Source organism: Triturus cristatus, chromosome 3_1 (assembly GCF_964204655.1).
Source record: "Triturus cristatus chromosome 3_1, aTriCri1.1, whole genome shotgun sequence".
Lineage (NCBI taxonomy): Eukaryota > Metazoa > Chordata > Amphibia > Caudata > Salamandridae > Triturus > Triturus cristatus.
Window position 1 is genome coordinate 1,108,170,954 of NC_140583.1, and position 24,920 is coordinate 1,108,195,873.

General features: G+C 50.2%; 1 protein-coding gene across 2 annotated transcripts in view; it reads right to left on the bottom strand.

The window, feature by feature from the left end:
* EPB41L5 (erythrocyte membrane protein band 4.1 like 5) overlaps window positions 1–24,920 on the bottom strand; it is an 851,839-nt gene that overhangs the window by 51,638 nt on the left and 775,281 nt on the right. The gene's annotated exons all lie outside the window — the stretch shown is intronic.

Sequence of the window (24,920 nt, forward strand, 5' to 3'; positions counted from 1 at the left end):
CTAGGGTTGGTGGGGCAGTCTGCACATTTGGTTGCTCTGCTAGCTAAACTGCTGTGCCCGGCGGTGGCGAATCCGCACCCGCAGGTGCTACTGACTGCGGCGCAATAAATGCTGGAGACGCTGAGTCTTAAGAACCGCTGGGAAGACCATATAGGCACCGGCATTACCCTTGGTGGGCCTCCCAGACGGAGACAGCCTGTACTTTTTTTTTAATTTTTTTACAGCAGGTCAGATGTCAGCCTGGACAGGTGAAAGTAGGGGACTGTTACCAACCGGGTGCACTGTTGCCGTCTGAAGACCTGATGGACCACTAAGACCCCGCCCCCAGGCCAATTAATTATTAACGAGGCACTGACTCGGACATAGCAGGACTGGTGGGCTGGAGGACGGGATTATCTCTGAACCCATACAGTGTTGCAACTATTGGTTTCCCTGGTTACAGCCAGACACCTGGTGATGTGGATTTACCACTCTCTGTCCGAGATGGTCTGTAAACCCCTATCTGTGATACAAGGGCGATTGGGAGGGAATCTGTGACAAGACATTTAGGATACGGAGTAGAGTAAGTTATTGGCACATCCAAAGCAGGTCTCCAGAAATATGGGGCTGAAATATACACAATTTAACTATGTTCACATGACAAACATGACTCCACACAGGATCCGGGTGGTTTATTGGGGGCGGGGTAGGGGGGGGGGGGGCAAGAAGCGTTGTACCCTTGCCCGAGATGCGGACACTTAGATGCAGATTTTGTCAATATGGTCTGGTAATGCCCCCATTATGCACATTCTGGGACGCTGTAATTGACACCCTAAATGCAACACTGGGACGCTCCCTTCCCTGCATATTAGAGAGGTTCACAAGACCCCCACAGACGAATAGTGATGGCCTGGAAATCAGCCACTGGACCAGGGGTGAGAACCTGAAGAGCGAATATGACTCAATGGGCAAGAGCAGAAGCGAGGGCACTGTTCCATAGCAGGGCTGTGGACGGAGATTCTAGAGGCTTGGGAGCATCCAGAGGGAGAGTTGGGTGAGGAAGCAAAGGACCAACCAGGACTGACTGAGGGAGGTGGGCCAGCCCAGGAGATGACGTTACGCATTAAACTTGAGGCACTTCCACGGCTCTCTAATAAAACTGACAACCCTCCCCACCTCGTGTTGTAGAAATTTGGTCGCCACTGGAGAGTTCCTCTATCAGTGGCAGTTGCCTGGTCGCCCCCCAACCCTCCCATTAATCACATTTGTGAACAGGCCTTACCTACAATAACAGATAAAAGCAGCTGTTTAACAGAGTTTGCCAATCTGTACCTTTAAATTTGTTTTCTCTCTTTCCCTCTTTTTCTTCCTGTTGGACAGTTATCAGATGTCACAGTTTTCCTTCCATTATTTCTTTAATACATCACCATTTAGATGGACAGTTCAGTCTTGACAACCAAAATGTTGTAGGTTTATCGTAAATGGAACTTTCTATTGCTAACCATTGTTTTGATTGACCCTGACCATTTTGAACTGGTAATAACTTGATTGATGCTGTTATTTTAAGTGTCTGTCTACACCCTCTGGTGTCTATTATCTCAATAAACAGATGTTTAAAAAAATAAGTTGAGGTCCCACTGTGGCACAATGAAAGGTGCTGGTGGAAACATATGCTGAAGACCTTTGAGAAACCTAGTTACAAAAGGGGATTTACAAAGGGATGGCTGATGTGGCAACCGCAGGAATGCCAATCTGGCATTTCAAGGCATTTCTAGGGTAAGAATAAACCAAGGAACGTGGGAAAAGAATGAAGATAGAGGGTCAACTTGTTCATCCGTACACCATTCCACGAACTTGCTAAAACGCAGGCATACATCTGTCTGCCAAAATAACACAGCAGACTCCAGGTGGAAGGTAGAAAGCTGTCAACTGTTGCCACTCAATCTCGACGCATGAAGGCAAAGCATTTTAAGGTTTAGGTGAAGAAGACTGCCCTGTTGCAGTGACAGAAGATCCTCCCGAAGAGGCAGCCTGATCAGAGGACTGATGCTCATGCTCAACAGCTCGGGATACCATACTGTCTGTGCCCAATCCGAAGCCACAAGAATGACTTGGGCCTAATTGTTCCTGATTTTCTTGAGAACTCTGAGCAGGAGTGGTGTTGGTGGAAAGGCGTACAGGAGGCCTGAGCCTCACAAGACAAAAAGCATCTCCAAGCGAGAGCCGCCTTGGAAACTCCAGCATGCAAAACTGCTGACATTGCACATTTGACGGACACAAACAGATCAAACCAAGGCTCTCTCCTTTCTTGGAAGAGAACTTGTGCCACCTCTGGAATTAAATGACATTAATGAACTGCTAGGTATCGACGGCTGAGTTTGTCTGCCTTGGGGTTCAAAGAGCCCGCCTGGTGTTGAAACACAAGCGATATGCCCCGACATTCCAGCCATGTCCAGAAGTGCAACGTCTCTTGACAAACGGTCTATGACCCCACCACACCTTGTTTGTTGTAATGCCACATAGCGGTGGTGTTGTCCCTGAACACCTGTACCAACCTTCCCCTGATGGAAGGATGTCCCTTAATGCCAGACAGATCGTCAGAGCTCCAACAGGTTGATGTGGGGTCCGGGTTCAGCCAGAAACCAGAGTTCTCTGTTGTCAGTCTCTCCCAAATGGCAGCTCCAGCCAAGAAGTGACTTATCTGTCTCTACAGTCAGCTTTAACTGGGAAGGTAGAGGGGTCTGCCACAGACCCATTCGCAGTTTGTTAGCTGCAGGTCTTTTGCAGTAACTTCCGAGGTTTGAATCGTGCCGGAGAGATTCCACGGATGCTGTGCCCCCCTGGAGACACAGTTGGAAGCCCCTCCTGTGGCCATGAAAGGGGTGGAAGGCGGTTTGGGGTTGGTGATAGGCTATGGAAAGGCCCAAGGACCCAGCTGTAGCTCTGCTCTCCTTAAAGCGCTTGAGTACTGAGTCTGCCATCTTTTCAAACAACCAAGAGCCAAAGGTCAAAGCATTGACATCCCCTGAAAAGTCAGTTTTCTCTGCTTGGCTTGGTGCCTCAGAGCCACCAACTATAAAATTGCACTGCACTGGGAATCAGTCGTATCCAGCCCACATTGTATGGTCAACTTGGCTGTGTCCCTCCCATCAGCAATTGCTTGAGAGAGTATGGCTCGGGGGCTCCTGCGAGGCTATGGGCAGTACTTGTATGGAATGGGAGTAACGGCCCAAAAAGCACGTGGTGTTCACCAACTTCAGTGCCAGGCGAGAACATCCTCTTTTTGAAGGTATCCAGCCTTTTCGATTCCGTGTCCGGTGGAGTGGAAGGGAATATGCCGGCGATACATTTTGAGGTGGAGGCCTGGACCACCAAGCTCTTCGGGGTGGGGTGGTAGGTGACGAAATTGGAGCACCCTGGGGCGATAGCAGGCAATTGTCCTATGCCCATGTGCCCCTGTGCAGTGGTTGGACCAGGCCTTGAGAAGGATATTAATAAAGGCTTCACTGAATGGGAGTAATGGTTCAGGGAGGGCTATGGGGGGGCCCTCCAGGCTGAAGCACCTCCGTCAAGACTTTCGTCTTGACAGACACTTAGTGTAACGCAAGGTCTAGGACCTTAGCTTCCCTCCGCACCACCGTTGTGAATGGAGCAGCCACCTCCGTAACCTCGGTAGGTGGGAGAGACCAGGCCATTGTCTGGAGAGGTGTCCAATCCACTGGAATCTCCCAGATCCTCATGCCAGTTGTCCTTTGGATGTTCCAAATTGTATCCATAAGGGTCCGCAGACACCTCCCATTTATCTCCTATTCTAGGCTGGTCATATGAATAAGGCAGTGGCTTTGCCATGGGGAGTCCACCCCAAAACCAGCGTCGGACAACTTCAGTCTGGCTCTGTGTCAGAGTTGATGATGAGGATGGCGCCACCATGGGGAGTTGTCGATTCTGAAGCTAGTGCCGGGGAAGGTTGAGATGGCTCAACAGGTGCCTATCAGGATCTATCAGCAGATTCAAGGGGCTAGAATGACACTGGAGATGAACTCTCCGGCAAAAGACCAGTAAGGGCCCCTCTCCAAACCCCCCGGGCCTGAAGGCACTCCAGCGGGGCGGGGAGGGGCTGCCCAAATACAAGGTGCACAGCCTCAAAAAATCTGCTTAACTGGCCGGGGATTGCTCTGGCTCCTGGAAACGCTGGAAGGCACGGAGATGATCCAGGGACATGTTCCACAACAGAGCTAGGCCTCGAATGCTAATGCTCTCTAGTCTTAGTAGATGACTTTGACTGATGCAGTGAAGTTGAAGATCTCTTCGATTTCTTGATCTTCTTGTGCCTGTGGGACTTACCTGATTTCCCCAACGACCACGATTAAGACGAGTGCTCGGAGTGAGTCTGCAACTGATCTCGGGACATTTCACTTGACTGAGAATTTGAACATTGCGTGTCAAGGAGCTTGAAGGACCACTACCCCCAAGCCTTGGGGTGCATGAGGCGGCAGTCATTACAGCTCTTGGCATTGAGGTCTCGCTCCAAGTACCAGAGGCATAACAAATGTGAGTCAGTCACCGACATCCTTTGATGACAGGCACCACAAAGCTTGAAACCAGCTTTCCAAGCTGACATTCCTTATGCACCAGGAACCAAGTATCGACAAAATGCCAAAAACAGGTCAGTCAATAAAGACTAGAAGGGCAGCTCTTTTCTGAATCCTCGATGAATGGTGCAGAAAGAAAAAAACTGAAGAGAGCACTTGTGTGTCGCCAATATAGGAGCCACGTACAGCGCAAAAACCACCGCACGGACCCTAACTATGCCACTTTCTGAAGAGCAGGGGTAGTGCTCACCAAGATTTTCCAGATCCAGTCCGACGCCAGGGGAATATTCTAAAGTAAGGAATCTTCTCTAGCAGATAGGCTATGCCAAAGGCATACTGAAGACAAGCTGGCTTGGGGATGTCCGGGGCTTGCCATGCGGTTACTCAGCTGTTGGATGACACATGTCAACAACTCAGTTCAAAACTATAAAGTTTCTGGAGGTGAATGGCTTGGCACCAGCCAAGATGGCTGCACCTTAAGAGATCCTTAGCAGCAGCATATAAAACCCATGAAATCCGTTCCAAAAATGTGTTTACATTTGACTGAGCAGTCTGATCGCCTGCAGTAGATCGGCGACTGGGAAGGAGTGATTTCAGCCATCAAGGGCTGCCAATGAGCAGGTGATCCACGACCTGCCTGCACAGACAGCGGTGAAGGCCCCTCTGCTCATGACGTGGAAGCGTCAACCCGGCGGTGGCCTGCGATGGCAGCTGCGCCTGGTCGTGGAACCCTGCTTCCTGATTTGGACAATCCGAGCTGGACCTCCTACTCGATTACAGAACTTGGGGCCGAGAAATGTGAGTCGGGCCCGCAATTGAGTGGCGGATCCAGAGCTGGGCCGCAGACTGATACTGCACTGAGGACCTGGGGCCTGGACTTGGCGGGCGCAATGAGAGGCGGGCAGCCGGAGAGTCGCAGCGGGCGAGTGAGAGGTCATGCAGCCGGGTTAAAAAGCTGGAAGTCGCACCCCCTGTGGGCATTGCCTACACACGCCAGTGCCGGTCATTTGAGGGAGGCGAGACGGTCCCTTCTAATAACTTCCAGCAGAGGTGAAACGAGCTCCTGAGAGGGGGCTCGTGGGTGCGTGCAACACTCCCTGCAGGCCCCGTGCTGTGAACATCCGCCAACCTTTGTTCCTGTGGCTTGCACCTTAGGCCACTTGACAATCCTCTGAGAGAGAGTGGGAGGCTTCCGTATCCAGTAAAGTAAAGGAAGATCAAGCGAGGAGCTTTAACAGAGGCATTCTGCGCTGGATAAAGACACCCCTAAGGTACACCGAGAACTCTGCCCTGCTAACCTCCATTGACCAGGGGCCCACTGCGGAGCATAGGAATGTCCTCCTGATCGCATCCACTTGGCGCAGGTGGCCGGGGGGCGAAATCACCATTTTGTCCCTCTGGTTCCAGCCGCAAAGGCTGCTGGTGACGGGTCTGCTTAAGTCTTGCCAAGCAGGCCATGTGGAGACTCGAGGCAGGGGTGTGGTGGAGACCAGCGGAGCGCCAGCAATTTGAAAAAAACATCTCAAGGCGGCACGCTGTAACGCGCGCGCGGGGGGTGGGGGGGTGGGGGGGGGGGCTGGCCGATCGAAAGCTCTGACTGTTGCTCACGGACATGATGCGTCACAAAGAAGCAACCCAAACCAATCAAATGGACAAATTTGCAGTGCCTAAACAGACTGGAGATGCGCGGTGCCGCAGACCAAGGGCTTGGGGTTGACGGAGACCTCCTTGGAAACAATAATGGAGACCATCGCGACCTAATTAACACCCTAGAAACTGAAATTGATGCAGTAACGGCTGATGTCAATATTCTCAGAGGGATTTTCAGAAAATGCCAGAGAAAATCATAGTGGCAGAAACTCACATTGAACTGCAGTCCACGTCCCAAAAACTGGACGAGCAAGTCCAGCAATCAATAAAACAATACGCTACCATGGCAGCAAAGCTAGAAGATGAAATGAAAAGAGCACTACAGGCGGAGGACCTAAAATATATGATGCTTTACCCCGCAAGTCATAGCTGATGGAAATCGAGGCATTTAATTGCACCAAGGGAGGCCTGGGATTGGCTGGAGAGCTGGCGCATGTCCCATAAGCGGGCACATCGAGATGGGAAAAGTAAGCGCCAAAGCGACTTACCAACAGAGAACCTACCAACAGAGAACCACCCAACATCCAAGGGCGTCAGTCTGAGTGAAAACACTTCACAAGACAATTGCTCGACAAACCCCACCAAATGATCGCACCAAGTGGCTGGCCGACCGGACAATCTGTATGAGGCGATATGCTAATGAAGGACACTGAAAAATACATAAACAGCTCAAGTACTCCTGGTGGTTGTCAGGAGTGTATGAGAGTTAAATGAGACTAGGGATGAAATGCTGAAAGATCTGGACTGCTAGCACTCCTAAACTGCAGTTCTAACTACAATTACGTCAGGTTCCAAGGGGAATAATGACCCACTGACAGGATTGAAAAGGTGGAGCCGACCTCCCCACCGGCTTGACAGGTGCTCTCCAAATTGGGGGAGTGGGTAGCAGGGTAGCAGGGTAAGGAGAGTTGTGTGGAGATGGACCCTATCATAGTTCTCATATGTTTTTGTTATTTCTGTTGTTTGACACTGACACAGCAGCAGCCTATCACAGTGCTCAGGGTGGAAGAACACTACACCTCCATTCCGTGGGAGAGGAGTACACCTCTATTAGACATCGAATGGAACCCCGTGTGATGTCTGCTCTGAGAGTGGAAATGTGGAACATCAATGGCCTGGGCAACACAATTAAGCACACCATAGTCTTGCAATATCTTCAAAGACATGGCCCAGAACTGGTCCTGCAGCAGAAAACTCACCTGAGAGGTAACCAGAACAAGGACCTTGATAGGTTTGCTTACACTCTTCTTGCCTATGAAGGCTTTACGTTGAACTCCAGAGGAGTTAGTATACTCATTAAAACGTCTGTGCCCTTCGTGCCGGGTCTGACATAACCCACTGTAAAGATAAGTGGCTCAGACTGGTACGTGGGAAGGTTATACACTCAATATCTGCTCAGTATACATACCACCTAACCTCCATGCTGATACGCTCCCAGTGATTATTACCCTCTTAGTTGAAGTGCCTCCTGGCACTCATACTGGGGGGAAACATAAATGCTAAGATGGATCAGCAGCGCAACATGTCCTCTACCTCCCTCCAGTGCCCTGGTCCCGACTTACTGCGGACTTTTGTGGACACAATGGGTCTGATCGACTTGTGGCGTGCACATAACCCTACAGCGCGGCAGTTTACCAACCTCTCGGCCACACATGGCAGTAGCTCTCATTTTGATCATGTTTTCACGCACCACACACACGCAAACCTCTTCCACGGGATGCTCCACAAAGCGCAGGGCATCTTGGATCATTCCCCGGTAGAGGTATGGCTCGCTCCAGGGTCTGTCTAGAGATACCACTCTGCCCCCTAAAATAGAACCATAGCATTTAAAGGAAGAGACATTCAGGGACAAGACGGATCACTATTTTCAGGAGAATATGGAGACAGTCTATTGACTGTATCCTATGGGAAGCTTTTAAAACGGTATTGCGGGGCCAACCTCAGAACCTCGCAGGGGCAAAAAAAAGAGCAACAACTACAATGTAAAACTCTTGGGTGAGATATTAACCTGCTGGAGGCTAAGATGTTGAGGGAAGGGGTACAGAGCTCTCCCCTTGGACATCAACTACACCTCAAGCAACAAGAGCTTAGGGACCTGGCTGAAAATACAGCCCGAGCGAGCGTGTAGACAAACCAGCAACAGATAAACGATGTTGGGGATAAAGCAAATAAATTGATAGCATGGTTAGAAAAAAGTGACAAGGAGAGGAACTGGGTTCTTGAAATCCAGACTTCAGGAGGCACCACATATACAACTGGGGGAGACCTAGCAGAAGCCTTTGCCACCAACTATGAGCAAATGTATCGGGCTGCTTCTGATAGGACTGACGATGACTGCGCTGAACTCCTTAAAGGCATTTCCCTCACTGAGCTGTCTGCTGAGGATAGGGACGATTTAGAGAGTGACTGCATGTTTGAAGAAGTAGAGGGAGCCGTTTGTGACTTGCAGTCTGGCAAGACAGTGAGCCCGAATGGTTTGCCAGTAGAATTGTACAAATGCATAGAGGACAAAGTAGCACAACCTATGCCCAATAGGTTTCAGGCCGCTAGGAAGGGGGGCTGCCTGCCGGAAGACTGGAGACTGGAGACTGGCAACTATCGTAGTGATCCCAAAAAAAGGCAAGCCTCCGGAGTAGTGTAGTTCATATAAGCCCACATTGTTGCTGAATATAGAGGCCAAGGTTCTGCCGTAAGCCTTTGCAAATAGGCTGCAGACAGTGATATCCTCCGTGATCCATCCTGACCATTAGGATGTATGCCACATAGAAGCACCCGACTGAATCTCAGACATCCCTATGGAGTACTGCACATGACCCTGGCACGTCAGCATGAAGAGCCAGTGCTGCTGTTTCTAGACGCCTGTATGTTGTGTTGAATGGTACTTGTTCGCTGTCCTGACATGATTGGACTTAGGCCCACGATTCAGTGAGTGGGTCAGGCTCCTCTATCGGAAACCTATGGCGAGAGTAAGGGTCAACAGTACATTGCCTCACTCGTTCACCCTACATAGAGCCACAAGGCAGGTATGCCCGCTGTCTCCAATGATATTTGCCCTGGCACTTGAGCCCTTGGCGGCATTGATCCGTCAAGACCCATTAATATGGGGCGTTAAGGGGGTGAAGGGCTAGGAGGAACGCATCTCCCTCTATGCCGACAATATCCTGCTATATGCTCAATGACCTAGATACACGGTCCAGAGGCTGCTATATATTTTCCAGTTGTATGGTAGCTACCCAGGATATCAAATTAACTGGGATAAGTCTCTTGTCTTCCCCCTGACTAGGAAAGTCTCCTCGCTGCCGTCTGAGTGCTCTGCCTTGACTGTGAGGGATGAGTTCAAATATTTAGGTATTCACATCTGAAATAACGCTGATGATTTGCTGACTCAGAATCTACTCCCACAACTCAAGAGGCTCCGTAATGACGTAGTCTGCTGGAGAGGGCTCCCAATAAGGGAACCATTCTACCTGAATAACACGGTTGGGGTAATTTCTATGGCTGGGGTAGTTAGCGCTGGGAGGGGTCGGGTCATTTTTAGGGCTTGGAAGGGGGGGGGGGGGTCGTAGAAATTAGAGCTAGTTTTAAGGGCTCAGGGTAGGATCGGGGTACTTTTAGAGCTGTCAGGGTAGTTGTTAGGGCTAAGGGCAGGTGGCATAGGGTGTGATCTTTACCACACATCCCTATACCAGTCACACAAGTTACTACTTGAGTAACGATATATCTTTAAGAGACATTAGTTAGTGATAGATTCCTTACCTTAGAATATCCCCAGGCGTCAGACTGGGTCCGGAATTTTTTTTCGCTAGCAGTACCCTTGACCGTCAGTAGGTGGCGTTGTGCGGCTCCGAGTCCAACGCTGGCGTCGTATGCGCCGAGATGACATCACGGAGACTACTTAGGCGCCACCCATGCGCGCTGTCAGTTCTGTACACGACTTTCAACGCCAGGAATGCAGAGCCATACAAGAAACTGACCACTGGTGCCATAAAACTAGGGCCCTGAAAGGGGATGACCTTAACTCTAGAAATCAGTTCGCAGAACGGGGAGGATGGGTTGGGCGGTAAGGAATCTATAACTAACTAATGTCTCTTACAGATATATTGTTACACAAGTAGTAACTTGTGCATCTGAAAGAGACACGTTAGTGATCGATTCCTTACCTTAGAATAGATACCCCAGCAATACCAACCCCGGTGGTGGGCCTGCAAACCGATCACACCAGAAAGTCACGGAGAACAGAACGGCCAAAGAAGCAGTCTCTCCGGACCTGACAGTCAAGGCAGTAATGCTTGGTAAACATGTGCAGTGAGGCCCACATAGCTGCCTGACAAATGTCCTGCAAGGGGACGCCGCGTCCCAAAGCAGTAGTGGCTGCCGTCGCCCTGGGAGAATGAGCACGCAGCCCCACTGGAGGCTCCTTCTTAGCCAACGAGTAACAGGCCTTGATGCAGAGAACAACCCACTGAGAGATGGTCCGCTTGTGCACAGCCCGACCTCTTTTGGCGCCCACGTAGCCAACAAAGAGCTGGTCATCCACCCGAAAAAGCCATGTGCGCTGCAGGTAGAACGTTTTGGGTCCAGATGGTGGAGCCTCTCCTCTTTTGAAGGAAGCGGAGGCGGAAACAAGGTGGGCAAAGTGATGGTCTGCCCGATGTGGAAGGGCGTGACAACCTTTGGCAAGAAAGAAGGACGGGTCCTTAAAACCACCTTGTCCAGATGACCAGAAAGGAAAGGAGGTATGGAAGAAAGAGCCTGGAGCTCACTCACTCCTCTGGCAGGGGTGATAGCTACCATGAAAGCCGTCTTGAGAGTGAGAAGACGCAAAGGAAAGGTATGAAGCGGCTCGAAGGGAGCGCACATCAGATATGTCAAGACAAGGTTTAAGTCCATTGAGGCATTATGAATGGCACGGGAGGAAACGTGCGCGTAATGCCTTTTAGGAAACGGTTAACAACCGGGGACTTAAAAAGAGAAGGCTGATCTGGAAGCCGTAAAAAGGCAGAGCTGGCCGAAAGATAACCTTTGATAGTGCCCAGAGCAGAGCCCTGCTGGGCCAAAGATAGAAGGAACAGAAGGACTTCAGAAAGAGGGGCAGAAAGGGGATCCACAGCCTTAGCTGTGCACCATGCCGCAAACTTGTTCCACCTGCAGGCGTATACCGTTTTAGTGGAGGGACGCCTGGCTGCCAGAATGACATTACAGACTTCGGGAGGAAGATCGAAAGCTGTCAACTGTCGCCGCTCAATCTCCACGCATGGAGGTGGAGGCTGGACAGGTTCGGGTGGAGGACCGTTCCCTGCTGCTGCGACACAAGATCCTCCCGAAGAGGCAGTCAGATCGGGGGATTGATCGCCATGCTGAGTAGCTCGGGATACCAGTACCTTCGTGCTCAATCCGGAGTCACAAGGATAACTTGCGCCCGGTCGCGCCGAATCTTCTTCAGCACTCTGGGCAGAAGTGGTATAGGCGGAAAGGCATACAATAGACCACAACTCCACTTGCGACAAAAAGCGTCGCCAAGCGAGTGCCGCCTTGGAAATTACAACACGCAGAACTGATGACATTGCGCGTTCTCTTCGGTGGCAAATAGATCTAACCAAGGCACTCCCCACTGCTGAAAGAGACCTTGCACCACGTCAGAGTTCAGACGCCATTCGTGATCCATCAAGCACCGACGGCTGAGTTCGTCCACCCTGGCATTCAGAGAACCTGCCAGGTGTTGAACCACCAACGTAATGCCTTGATGTTCCAGCCATGTCCAGAGGCACAGAGCCTCCTGACATAGGGTCCAGGACCCCACCCCTCCCTGTTTGTTGCAATACCACATGGTGGTGGTGTTGTCCATGAACACCTGCACCACACTTCGCCGGACAGAGGGAAGAAATGCTTTCAGTACAATAAGGATCGCCCGAAGCTCCAGAAGGTTGATATGGAGCCGGGACTCCGCCGGAGACCAGAGTCCTCTGATCTCCGCCTCTCTCAAGTGCCCTCCCCATCCCAGGAGGGACGTATCCGTCACCACTGTGTGCTCCGGCTGGGGAAGGGAGAGTGATCGGTCATTGACCCAATCGCGATTCGTGATCCACCACTGCAATTGTCGTGCAGTGCCCTCCGAGATCTGGACATGATCGGACAGGGTGCCCTGATGCTGTGCCCACGAACTTCAGGTCCCACTGCAGAGCCCGCATATGCCATCTGGCATGTGGCACCAGCAGGATGCAGGAGGCCATCAGGCCCAGGAGCCGGAGGGTCATCCGGACTGAAACCCGGGATAGAGGCTGAAACATTGGAATCATAGCCTGAATATCCCGGATTCGCTGCTCGGGAGGATAAACCCGAAACAGTGTTGAATCCAGAATCGCTCCAATGAAGAGGAGCTTCTGAGAGGGACTCAGGTGCGACTTCGGCACTTTGATGGAGAACCCCAGCAAATGCAGGAGGTCGGCCGTAGTCTGAAGGTGGTTGACGACTGCCTGGAGAGAGGTAAGGGAAGACTGTCACCCCTGACCTGCGCAGGTGAGCTGCGACCACCGCCATCACCTTCGTTAACACCCGAGGGGCGCTGGTAAGGCCGAAGGGGAGCACGGCAAACTGAAAATGCTCCTGGCCTACCGTGAACCGCAGGTAACGCCGGTGGGCTGTCAGGATGGGGACGTGAAAATATTCATCCTGCAAGTTCAACGCTACCATCCAGTCTCCAGGGTCGAGGGCAGCCAAGACCTGAGCCAGAGACAGCATTTTGAACTTCTCCTGCCAGAGGAAGCGGTTGACGTTCCGGAGATCCAAGATGGGACGCAGACCCCCTTTGTCCTTCTTGGGGACCAGAAAGTAGTAGGAATAACAACCCCTCCCTACTTCCGGCCCAGGAACGCACTCGATGGCCCTTTTGGCCAAGCGAGCTGTAACTTCCTGCTGGAGAGTTGCCAAGTGTTTCCCCGACATGCGGTGGTACTGAGGTGGCATGGCTGGAGGGGCGGACTGAAAGTGAAGGGAGTAACCCTTGCGGATGATCTTCAACACCCACTTGTCCGATGTGAGAGAGAGCCAGTGGGGGAGGTGATGGCGGATCCTGCCACCCACCAGCGTGGGGTGCTCCCCAAGGCTCAGATTAGGAAGGTTTGGAGGTAGAAGCAGCAGGGGCGGAGGTAGACTGACCCCCACGCTGATTTCCAGACCCGCCCCTGCGGAAGCCGCGGCCACGCTGAGGCTGGTTCTGTACAGGCTTGCTGAAAGAAGGTGCCTGGGCGCCCCTGCCTTGGCTACGAAAGGAACGAAAACAGAAGTGGCTGGGCTTTTCGTGGAAAGACCTAAGGACTTGGCCGTAGTCCGCAAGTCCTTAAAACGCTCCAGCGCACTGTCTGCCTTATCGCCAAACAGACGGGTGCCATCAAAGGGCATGTCCATGAGTGAGCTTTGTACATCTGGCGATCACCCGGTAGATCTCAACCGGGCGTGGCGAGGAAGCGCCACAGTCGTAGAAATGGCTCTACCTAGTGAGTTTGTGGTGTCCAAACAACACCGAATGGCGAACTTAGCCGCATCTTTACCCTCGGCAACAGCTTGAGACAGCACAGCTTGGGCCTCTTCAGGACACTGAGGCAACACCTGTGCAACGGCATCCCACATCGCGAGGGAATAGCGGCCCAAGAGGCAAGCGGTGTTCACCGACCGCAGCCCCAAGCTGGCCGAACAGAACAACCGCTTGCCAAACTGTTCCAGCTTCTTAGAGTCCTTATGCAGCTGAGCCGTGGGAAAGGCACTCTGGGATGTGGAAAGCTTGGATGACCAGGCTCTCGGGCATAGGACGAGTGGTCAAAAAGGCAGGGTCACCCGGCGCCGGGCGATGACGCCTGGCGACATTCTTATCCACCGGGGCCCCCGTGGCAGGACGCAACCAAGTGCCTAGTAAGACATCAGTGAGGGCGTCGTTAAATGGCAGCAGGGGCTCCAACGAAGTGGACGCCGTCTGGAGCACCTCAGTGAGGAGATTAGTCTTGAGGGCCACCGTTGGGAGATCAAGGTGGAGGACCTCAGCAGCCCGACGAAGCACCATCGTGTACTAAGTGCCCTCCTCCATGGTAGGCAGAGGAGAGGCAAACCCCGGGTCAGAGGAGAGATCGAGGCCGCCGGCCTCCTCTAACTCGTCCGCCCAGTCCTGCTCGGAGTCACACTGACGAGCAAGAGGGTCCTTGGACCCCTCCCAGTCATCCTCCACCTCCACCGTATGTGGGATAGGCTGCGGCGGCAGGGCAGGGACCGGTGAAGGAACAAACGGCGCCGGGAACGGCGCCGGACGGGGCCGAACCGGTGCCGTGTCCCAGTGCGAATCCCAGGAAGGGACAAAATTGTCCGAGAACCTGGGCAGGGGCAGAACAAATTGTACCCACTGCGGCACTGGAGGCGGAGCAGAGGGCGGCGCTGGGGCCGGAGCCGGCAGCACAGGACCTTGTGGTGCCGTGGCCGGAGCCAGCGGCGCAGGATCCTGCGGCTCCGGAGCCGCCGACGGCCTGACAGGATCCTGACACGGAACCGCGGGGCCCGAGGGCGCACCAGCGGAAGCCTGAGGCCTAAACAGGCAGTCCAAGGTGGCAAGAAATTGTTGCACCTGAGTGGGAGTCGCCAACGGACCCGGGTAAGGTGGGTAGGCCGCAGGACTCCTGGGCTCCGAAGGAGCCGCAGGGGCAGAACCCCTGTCCCCCTCGTCCGCATCTGGGAGGACAGACGGGGGGACGTTGGTGAGCGACAATGCTTCTTCAACTTCTTTATGTGTCGTCTCTTATCCGAATCCGAGGGTGAAGACTTGGAGCCCGAGGAACGATGATGATTATGGCCCCGCGAGCGTTCGCTGGAGCGGCCACTGGACCGTGAGCGGCGCGGGGACTAGTGCCGGACATCAAACCGCTTCCAGCGCCGCTCCCGCAAGGCCTTCGGGCCACGGCCAAACAGGCCTGGGAGTCGTGGTCTCTCTCCAGGCAGTGGAGACAGACGTCGTGGGAGTCCGCCACCAACATATTGTGACGGCAGGCCCCACAAGACTTAAACCCAGGCATCCCTACGTGCACCAGAGTAGACAACTGACAGGAGACAAAGTCTCAAAAAGATAGTCAGAAAGTGACTGAGGTACGTGCTCTAACCGGATCTGCGCTTACTGGTGCGGAAAAAGGAAGAACTGACGTCAGCGCGCAGGGGTGGCGCCTAAGTAGTCTCCGTGACGTCATCTCGGTGCATACGACACCAGCGACGGACGTGGAGCCACACAATGCCACCTACTGACGCGCAGAGATACTGCTAGCGAAAAAACTTTACAGATCCAGTCTGACACCTGGGGATATTCTAAGGTAAGCAATCTATCACTAACGTGTCTCTTTCAGATATGCCTTTACAAAAATGCATGGTAAAGCCATGCGTGTTAAAGGCATGTGTTGTTCAGACGCATTCATGGACATTGACATGCTATGGGATGTGGGCAATTTAAAGGGATTCCACAAATGGGGGCTACTGGGCACTCACTGTCTTGGAGATATTTGGAGGGGCCAGGCATTAATCACCTATGAGAAGCTGCAGGTAGAATACCAAATGGCAGATAGTGAGAGGTTTTGATAGCTACAGCTGGGACACATGCTTCAGCGTCACGTATTAGAGGGGAGCAACTGCTGGAATATTGGCTGTTCCTAGATCATATGGTAGCTAAAGCCATCTCCTTTACATTTAGGGAACTCATGAACAATTCTCCAGACCCACGGGGGCCCCTAAGGGAAGTATGGGAGGCAGATCTAGGACTATTGGAAGACGATGACTGGGCGGAGGCGATTCAGAACCACAGAGAGAGAGCCACTCGAGCACACTTGAGGCTACAGCTGCGGATCTTCCACAGACCCTATTTCTCAAGGACACTCATGCATCGACTGGAGAGATGAGCTATGATCAGGGACTTCAGGGAATTGGGGTCCTTCTTCCATATCACATGGGCCTGTCTCAAAATTCAGCGCTATTGGAAAGGGGTGGCGCACATTATGGCCAGAGTCATGACTGTTCCACTAGAGATCAGATGGCATCTTCTAAGTGTGACGGGGAGGGAGTATGGCCCGAATATTGCAAAATGTGATTGATGCTAGTGACCGGTGTGGCAAAAAGAAACCTAGTGAAAGCTTCGGGAGCAGTTCGTCCTCCTAGGGTGGCAGTTTGGGTAACAGACCTGAATTGGTGTCAGCAAGCCGAGAGGGTGGTATACCAAACTCGGGGATTGTCCAAATGGCACAAAGTGTGGGGCCCATGGGGTGCGCATAGAGACCAATGAAGGGATGCACTGGTGATAGAAGGGCCCAGAAGTGCCCATGTTGCCTATGCTAAGATGCCAAGCCTCTCTTGTTTGATGTCAAGTATTCAATATGGTTGAAGTAATGTATTAATGTTCTTCCACTATCGGTTGAGACTTTAAATGTTTCAATCTGAGTGTATGCTGAATAATTGTTTATTAAAAAGATGCTTAAAGAAAAAATAACTATAAAGTTTCTTACCATACCAGCAGCCACCATTTTCTCTTCGCTCCTCCAACATGAAAACCATCCTCCCTAGTAGATCAAAAACTGGCTAATGCTAGAACAATAGATTTAAAGGAACCTCTATAATCTTGATATAGTGGGTATTCCTGAAACCTGGCTTAACATTTGGTTGGGATTAGAGTGCCTTGAAGCTATCCCACCAGGTTTCAAATTCTTTCATAAAAGACACAAACACCAGACTCTGTTAAGGGTTGATCAATTCCAGCCGGTTTACTGCCATCCTGGCTACTTGCAGTAAGTAGAATTTAAATTACCATTCCCTGGGGCCTGCTGCCCATTTTATTAACCACTTTCTTATTTTTCTACCTCCAGTGCACTCATGTGGAACACTTTTACAGCTATGGAATATTTCAGTATGGATCCGGATAACATTCTTATAAATCAGTTACTCTTTCTCATATTACTCCTTTGGATTTCCCATTTTGGTTCAGGAATTCGAACCACAGACTAGGCCATACAATTATCCTTGCTGTGGGACATATCCTTCCCCAGAGCACTTGCGCTATGAAAACACATTCACTGCATACAAAAATTAGCTTAAGAATAAACTCACGGCCTATTAATCATCCAGAAATCCGGTAGCTAATAACAGAGAATCAAGTTTTGGACAACATTCATGAGTTTCTTAATCCACCGTCAGGTAATCTTTCACTGACTTATGAAACATTTAAATGCATTAGACGATTAAAGTGCACCCTCTGTGCTCCAGTTTTTAAAAATACTTAAAGAATATTTTTTTTCTGCAAGGGAACTTGCATGTCAGGGCAAATATAAAGATTTTAAAAAGTCCCATGTACTGGCATTCAACCCTTCCCCGACCGTTGCACATATACCGGAATACCCTCATTTTCCATTTCCATAGCTAGTCAAGTCTTGACAACCATTACATAAAAAGTTTTAGCCTACTATAAAATGGAGAAAATAGGTTTCAAACACCTTGTTATTATATAATTCTCAATAGTAACCCCCTGGACAAATCCTGTCTAAAGGGATTCCAGAGCTCTCACTTTGGTGGCCGTGAATCTATCAGCCTGCACTATATTCTCCAAGAAGGTTACCTGGATCATCAGTATGAACCATTGGTTAAAGAAACCACCAACATTTGTTTTCCAACTCTCAAAACAACCCTAACAGAATTTATCAGAGCAATCAAACTTAACCTTTTTCTTGAGTTTATATAGACTATTGGATCAGTGGCATATTCAGAGGGAGGTCATTGCAGACTTATCTAGTGTAAGGATCAAGGTGTCATCTCACAGCTAGGTCCCAGAACAATCCCAGCAAATGCATATAAAAGTGCCTTGAGCTTCCCCACCAGCAAATCTTGGGTGCCCTTCTATCTATTCAATTGAATTTAACAAGAAACCAGAAGGTATTATGTACCATTTTGTAGGCAACCCGTTTTGTGTTGATGTTTCTAGGGCTATGTGTCCATGCCTACAAAACATATGCCCTAAAGTAATCAGATGTCTGAAGACACAAATCATGTGCTAAGAGAATGTAGGTGCTTATGAAACTGTGAGTCATCTCTACCTCACTTATTATGCATCTTCGAAGTGGGTAGGAAACAATGCCTTTACTGAAAGTATTCCCAAAAATGCTCTCCCCTTATGCTAAATTTAGACAGCAGAACGACCCCTATGTCAAAGTAGCGGTTTTCATAACCATAAAGAAGCTGCAAACCTTTAACATCAGTCTTTCCAGGAGATGGCCGTCTATAAAAACATGTTTATTCAACCAAATATTAGAAAAAGCCAGAAGGCACACACATCCATATATTCACACCTATATATGGCCTTAACTTCCCGTTGGTACTCAAGTGTATGGCTGGGTTGATGCAAAATCTAAGTTAGTCTAATCCATTGCAGAACATTAAAGGGATTCAGCACAAAATCCTCATAAATGACCCAAAATCTGTTGAGGTGCACCAATGAGTACTCTGGAAAGTTGTACCAGGCTGTTTGTCCACCAGAATAACTTTATTTTAGGAAATTTGAAACTAGGACAATCAACTTAAAGTGTATACATCTTATTCTGGCCTGGATATAATCGTATCAGATAAAAATATATTTTAGCATCCAAAAGCTTATACTTATTGACTGATCAGATCGTAAATTATAAATCTCAAAAATCACATAATCTGGACCAAGAATATGAACCAAATTGACACAGTATAGCTTGGCTCAGAGTACATCTCCCATAAAATGACACTATGCATGAAGGGGGATGTACTGGCCTTAGTTTATCAATACCACAACACTATCGGCACATATGGACCACACTGCACGTTAAGCATTCAATGAAACAGTATCCCGAGTAGTTAAATAACCAACAAGAAAATCAGAAAAGTAGAAAGAACTTCTAAGACAAAACCACTCATGATCACACTCCATTCCCCTAAATAGGGAATTAAAGCGTCCAAAAATAATGTCTAGACAACAAAGACTGCTTATGACGGAAGTTAAATCAACCAAAACATTACCTTAAATAAAAACCACACATCTGCCTAGAAAAGATTTGGCCCAGCTAGTCAAATACACTACAGCTTCAACTGGCAGCTCTGCCAAAGTGGCAAACGTCTGCCCCAAAAAAGATTTCCAATAACTGAAAAATTATTATACTGCACAAGAATGAATAGTCCTTGTTGAAACTAAGCTTAAATTTCAAGATAGGTGGTCAAGGTTTAAACTCATTTACAGTCTCTATCCCAAATGGTCCCTAAGACAACATTGGTGTCTCAAATTTGCGAGTAGCTTTATAGGGCCTTAAATGGGCTTGGGTGGACTCATTATATAAGGATTTGGCATTCTTGTGCTTCAAAGTGAACTCCATTATAGGCATTTACTAGTGGCTTAACAGTGCCTCTAGTTTATGTGCCCCATCATGGCTGGGTGGTCCCACACTCAACCCAAGTTTCTTAGCATATATATGCAAGCGCTGGAACATGCGCTTAGAGATGAAGGATCATCAAAGTCGCTCTTAATTCATAACAGCAATGTGGATGCTCCCAGAAACGACACAAAGCAGAATACAAGTCCTATTGCTTTGTTTACATTGCCTGCAAGGCTATACCTCAATTCTCCATTGGCTTCCTTCTTCACCCCAAGACAGATGTACGCAGTCACTTCAGGTTTGGAGCACACTAACTGTGCCTCTCCCATGACACGGTTCTCAAATAGAGGTGACTGCAACCTTCATCTTTCACCATCCATTTTACTGGGAGCACCTACTCAACCAATTGAAGTGTACCTTGCGGCACCAACAATATGAACGAAAGCATTAAGCAACTGCTTCTGGGTAGATTCCACAAAGTGACGTACTAATGGTGGTTTAAAAGTGTGTCCATGGTATGGGCCGCTTATTGCAGCATGTGAAACTTCACTGTGGGTTTTAGCTGATCTAAATGTGCTTTCAGAGGCTGAGCTTCAATGGCACTTGGGAGGGCTCCATAAGGTAATTAACTGTTGGTTTAACAGTGTCTCCAGATGTTGGACTTTGGCCATAGCCATTTGGGGAGCACATTCCCTAGGTCTTCCATGCAAAGCTTGGAAATGGCCTCCAGCTGGGCGAACTAATAGAAAAGAAGCATTCGCTCAAATGTCTCAATTTACTGATGATAACTCCATACTTTCTGAATTCTAAACAGGTTTCGGTCCAGGAAGATGCACAGATTCTGCCATAATCGCCATCTGAGATTACAGTAAAAACACAGTAGACCACAACAGGGTTGCTGCACTACTTCTCTTGGACCTTTCAGCTGCCTTTGACACAGCTGATCATGACACACTAACACAAAGACTCAGGGAAACTGGCATAGAGGGGACTGCTCCCGACTGGATGGCATTCTACAGAACTAACATCACCCATGCTCCTCCTTTCTCATCTAAATCCTACATCATAAGAGCAAGGGACCCTTAAGGTTCTATCATCTCACTTATGCTTTTCAACATCTACATGAAGTCATTACCAGCAATGTTCAAGGTCCAAGACACTATCTCTCTTGTGCTGTCAAAACTTGATTACGCCAATGGCCTCTACCATGGGTCACCTCTATAAACTATGAAAAGACTAGAACGTATTAAGAAGTTGGCTGCTAGGCTACTCCTACAGATAAAGCCACTAGCCCACAACTTCCCTGCCTAAAGGTTACCGGTTGGCAGAAGAGCCACTTTCAACCTGGTTTGCATAGCCTACAAAGCAATACATGGAACAGGACCAATTTTCATCAGAAAGAAAATAATAAAATACACACAACAAAGAAACCTCCACTCCAGATTGATGTCTGCTTCAAAATCCCAGCATAAAATCCATGGGTGGAATATCTTTCTTCGTTCAAGCATCCAACCTATGGAATTCATTACCCCCAAATATAAGACCTACAGATAACCATCTGATCTTCAGAAGACATACTCAAGAGTTGGCTCTTCCCTACACGCCTACCGTATTCAAAATATAATTGTACAGCAATAACATGCACCAGACACCAATGGTGCATATACGTGTTTATACACATGGTTACTTTGATTATATGCATGTTTTCAGATATGTGCATCTCTTTGTACAAATGCACATATTTTTTATGAATAAAAAGATATATGCGCTCTTATATGAATGCTTTACAAATGTACAAATTACTCATAGTTAAAATATATAAACTCCTTATATTTATGCCTAAAATATATACAGGTCATCAAATATTTGACTACATGCTTAAGGATCTCTACTATGAACACTCATATCACCATATATACATATGATTATACAGAAAGTATTTGTAAATCTTAACTATTCAATAAACCTATAACTTAAAAAACATAATTAATATATAAATCAAAATAAAAAAATAATAAAAAAATACTCATTTAAAATGAAAACCTAAAAAACAAATGTACAAGTTACTTACCTTCGGTAACGATGTATCTGGTAGAGACCATTCTAGCCGCAGATTCCTTAACGTAGAATTATCCCCAGGCGTGAGACTGGACCCAGAAAACTTTCTTGCCCAGCATCTCTGCGCGACCGGGGGGCAGTGCCACGCTACTCCGCCCGACGTCTTCCGCGGGCGTGACGTCAGCGAGGTCACATAAGCCCCACCCCGGCGCGCTGACGTCAGTTTGCTTCGGAGAACATTTCTGCGCCACAACGCGGAGCCATCACAACAAAACTGAGGGGAGCATGGGAACAGTGTGTGAAAAAACCAGAAAAAACAAAACAGAAAAAAGATGAGGAACAGCGCCAGACGGCACCAAAGCACCAGGAGGCTACAGCCGAAAAGCCAGCACAGGGAAAGAGCAAGGCACCATAGTGAGGCACAACTTTGCAAGCTAAGGCTATACCACCAGGTAGCACGAAAGCGTCAGAAGGCCATAGCAGCGAAAAGCGCAAAACACCACTTCGTGGGACCACCGCGCAAGCAAAGGAGACAGCCATCCTGGAAGCACAAGCATGTGAAAGCGCTGAATCAGAAAAGGAGAGAGAGAGAGAGAGAGAGAGAGAGAGGGTCTGTAAACACAAACCACACAGTGAAGGGCCACCAGCCCAGAACAGAGGAGCAACAGCAACCCACCCCCAGACCATATCGTCAAGAGGGCCATATTCCCTGAAAGGAACAGGAGGCCAAGGGACAGGCAAAAGAATCCCCCACGGAGAAGACGGTAAGGGGAGCAGAAACCTTAACAACAGAGAGAAAAAGCAAAAGTAGACCCCTACACTGGAGAGAAACCAGCTGGAGGAATGCCTGACCGGAAGAGAACGAGGAGGACACCCACAGAAGGCAAGCCACCCAGAGGGAGGCGAGCGCAGAAAACCCAACTGAGGTTACTCGCAGAACGGGGAGGAAGGGCGGGTCATGAAGGAATCTGCGGCTAGAATCGTCTCTACCAGATACATCGTTACCGAAGCTAAGTAACTTGTACATCTGATAGAGACTACTAGCCGCAGATTCCTTAACGTAGAATAGATACCCTAGCTATACCCAGAAGGGAGGAGGGCCTGCGAGAGAGCCTCCCAACCAGGAGAGACATGGCCCAGCAGGGGACATGTGACAGGGACAAGAAGGGAAAGGCCAGGATATCCTAGGCCCAACCAAGGGGGAACCGCCCAACAACCCGCAGGGGCAGACACCTCAAGGAAACAAGGACCACCTCAAACCCCAGGGAAAAGAGGCAGAACCGGAGGAAGGGCCCACCATAAGAAACACATACACATTGACAGAAAACAGCGGAACACACCTCAGCCGCAAGCAGCGGACAAGGCAGGAACGGCTCCACTGCCAATAGCGCAGACGGAAGAAGAAAGGCACAGTAGTGCAAAGCCCTAGTGGAACCAGAGGCAGGGGCACAAGGGAACATACCAAAGGCCACAACGGTGGATCAGAAGAAGAAGGCCCACACGGGCAGGCGCAGCCAGCTGCAGGCAACACCACGGAACAGCGCACCCAGGACAAGCCAGACGCCAGCCGAAGGCAGAGGCCAAGGAGGGCCCGGAAACACCCCGAAGGAGGGGCCGGCCCAGAACACACACACTACAACAAAGAAGTGAAACGGAGGACGGACCAAGCTGTCCATCAGAACACAGAGGCCAAGAAAAGCCAGTCCCTCTGGAACACCAGACAGAGGACCAAGCCGAAACACCAGACAGGAGCGCGGAACCACCACAGCACAACGCCACAGACAACAGGCCAGACTGGTCTAGCGACAGAGCGGAGAAGGACGGACCTGGGCGCAGCGCAAACTGCTGCAAGACAATCTGCAAGAAGATCGCACCTGCGACTTACCGTGACACCACAGAGAGCAAGGAGCCCGAAAAGGGCAACCACACCTCCACAGCACATGACAGAGCTATGTAATAGCTACAATTAGCCCACATAGGGTATGTTACGTCCCAATAAAACATGGGAACCCTTCTTAGGAAAGATTCCTGCAGCAGAGGACAAACAGAAAGACCTGCGGGTAGAACTGCAGATGGCTTGCCAATCAGCCAATAAAGAAGATACAGAAGGCCTAATCTCAGGACCTACACGGGCTTACCAACAGCCAAAACCACAAGTCAAACAAAGGCCGGAGCAGCGGCCAACAGCACCGAAGGGCCAACAGAAGGACCCTGGAGGCACACCAACCAGACAGAACACGCAACCGAGGCTACCGAACGCTAGACCCCCGAATAACCAGGGGAGAACACCTCCCATAGCACAGCAGAGGACCGACAGCCAGGGTTACTGAGGGGGAGGAGGAGGAGGACGAACCCCGCAAGGAACCGCTGAATAGCAGAATCCGCCGGGGCATGAAACAGAAGAGTGCCATCAAAAGGGAGGTCAACCAGACGCTCCCTAACATTTTCAGGAAAAACACTGTCCCTCAGCCAAGCATGGTGATGGAGGGCCACCGAAGAAGCCATAGTGCGACCAAGAGCCTCAGAGACATCCAGGGCCGAGCGAAGAATAAACGCAGCCAGATCCCGGCCATCCAACACAAGGTGCCGCAGATAAGCGCAGGCACCCTCTGGAGAAGACAGAAGGGACTCCGCGGAATCCCACAAGCAGGAAGTGTCTCTGGCCAACACGCAAAGAGTGTTAAGCGCCCGCAAGGCAGCACTGCAGGAAGCAAAGATGTTACGCCCCCACAAATCCAGCCACCGGGTCTCCCTCGACGGGTGAGACAATACAGAGGGCAAAGAAGGGAAGGCAGTCTGCAGAAGAGGGCCCCTGGTAGAAGGGTGGAAGGAAAGGCAGACAGGATCATGCGGAGCAGGACGGTGGCGGTGCAGAAGCGACTGGGGCACCGGGTCCCCCGTGGCAGGACGCCCCCAGGCCCCCAAAAAAGAATAATGAAGCGAAGCTTCGAAAGGGAGAAGCAGCTCCCGTCCACCAGAGCCCTGATGGAGAACCTCAAGTAAATGGTCTGCGGGGAAATGGGCAGCCAGGTCGCCCATGCGCAAAATCCCAGCAGCCGTGGAGACAGCCCGGGCGAAGGCAGCGCTCGCTTCCGTAGGGCAACGCGGTGGGGAGAGCAATTCCTCGGTGGGGGACGGCTGTAAGCTAAGCCGGCCATCCCCCAGCCCAACCGGAGGAAGAAACGGCCAAGCACGGACAGGAGAAGGCTGGACAGAAGAGTGGGGAGCCTGAGGCGCCTCTGGGGAA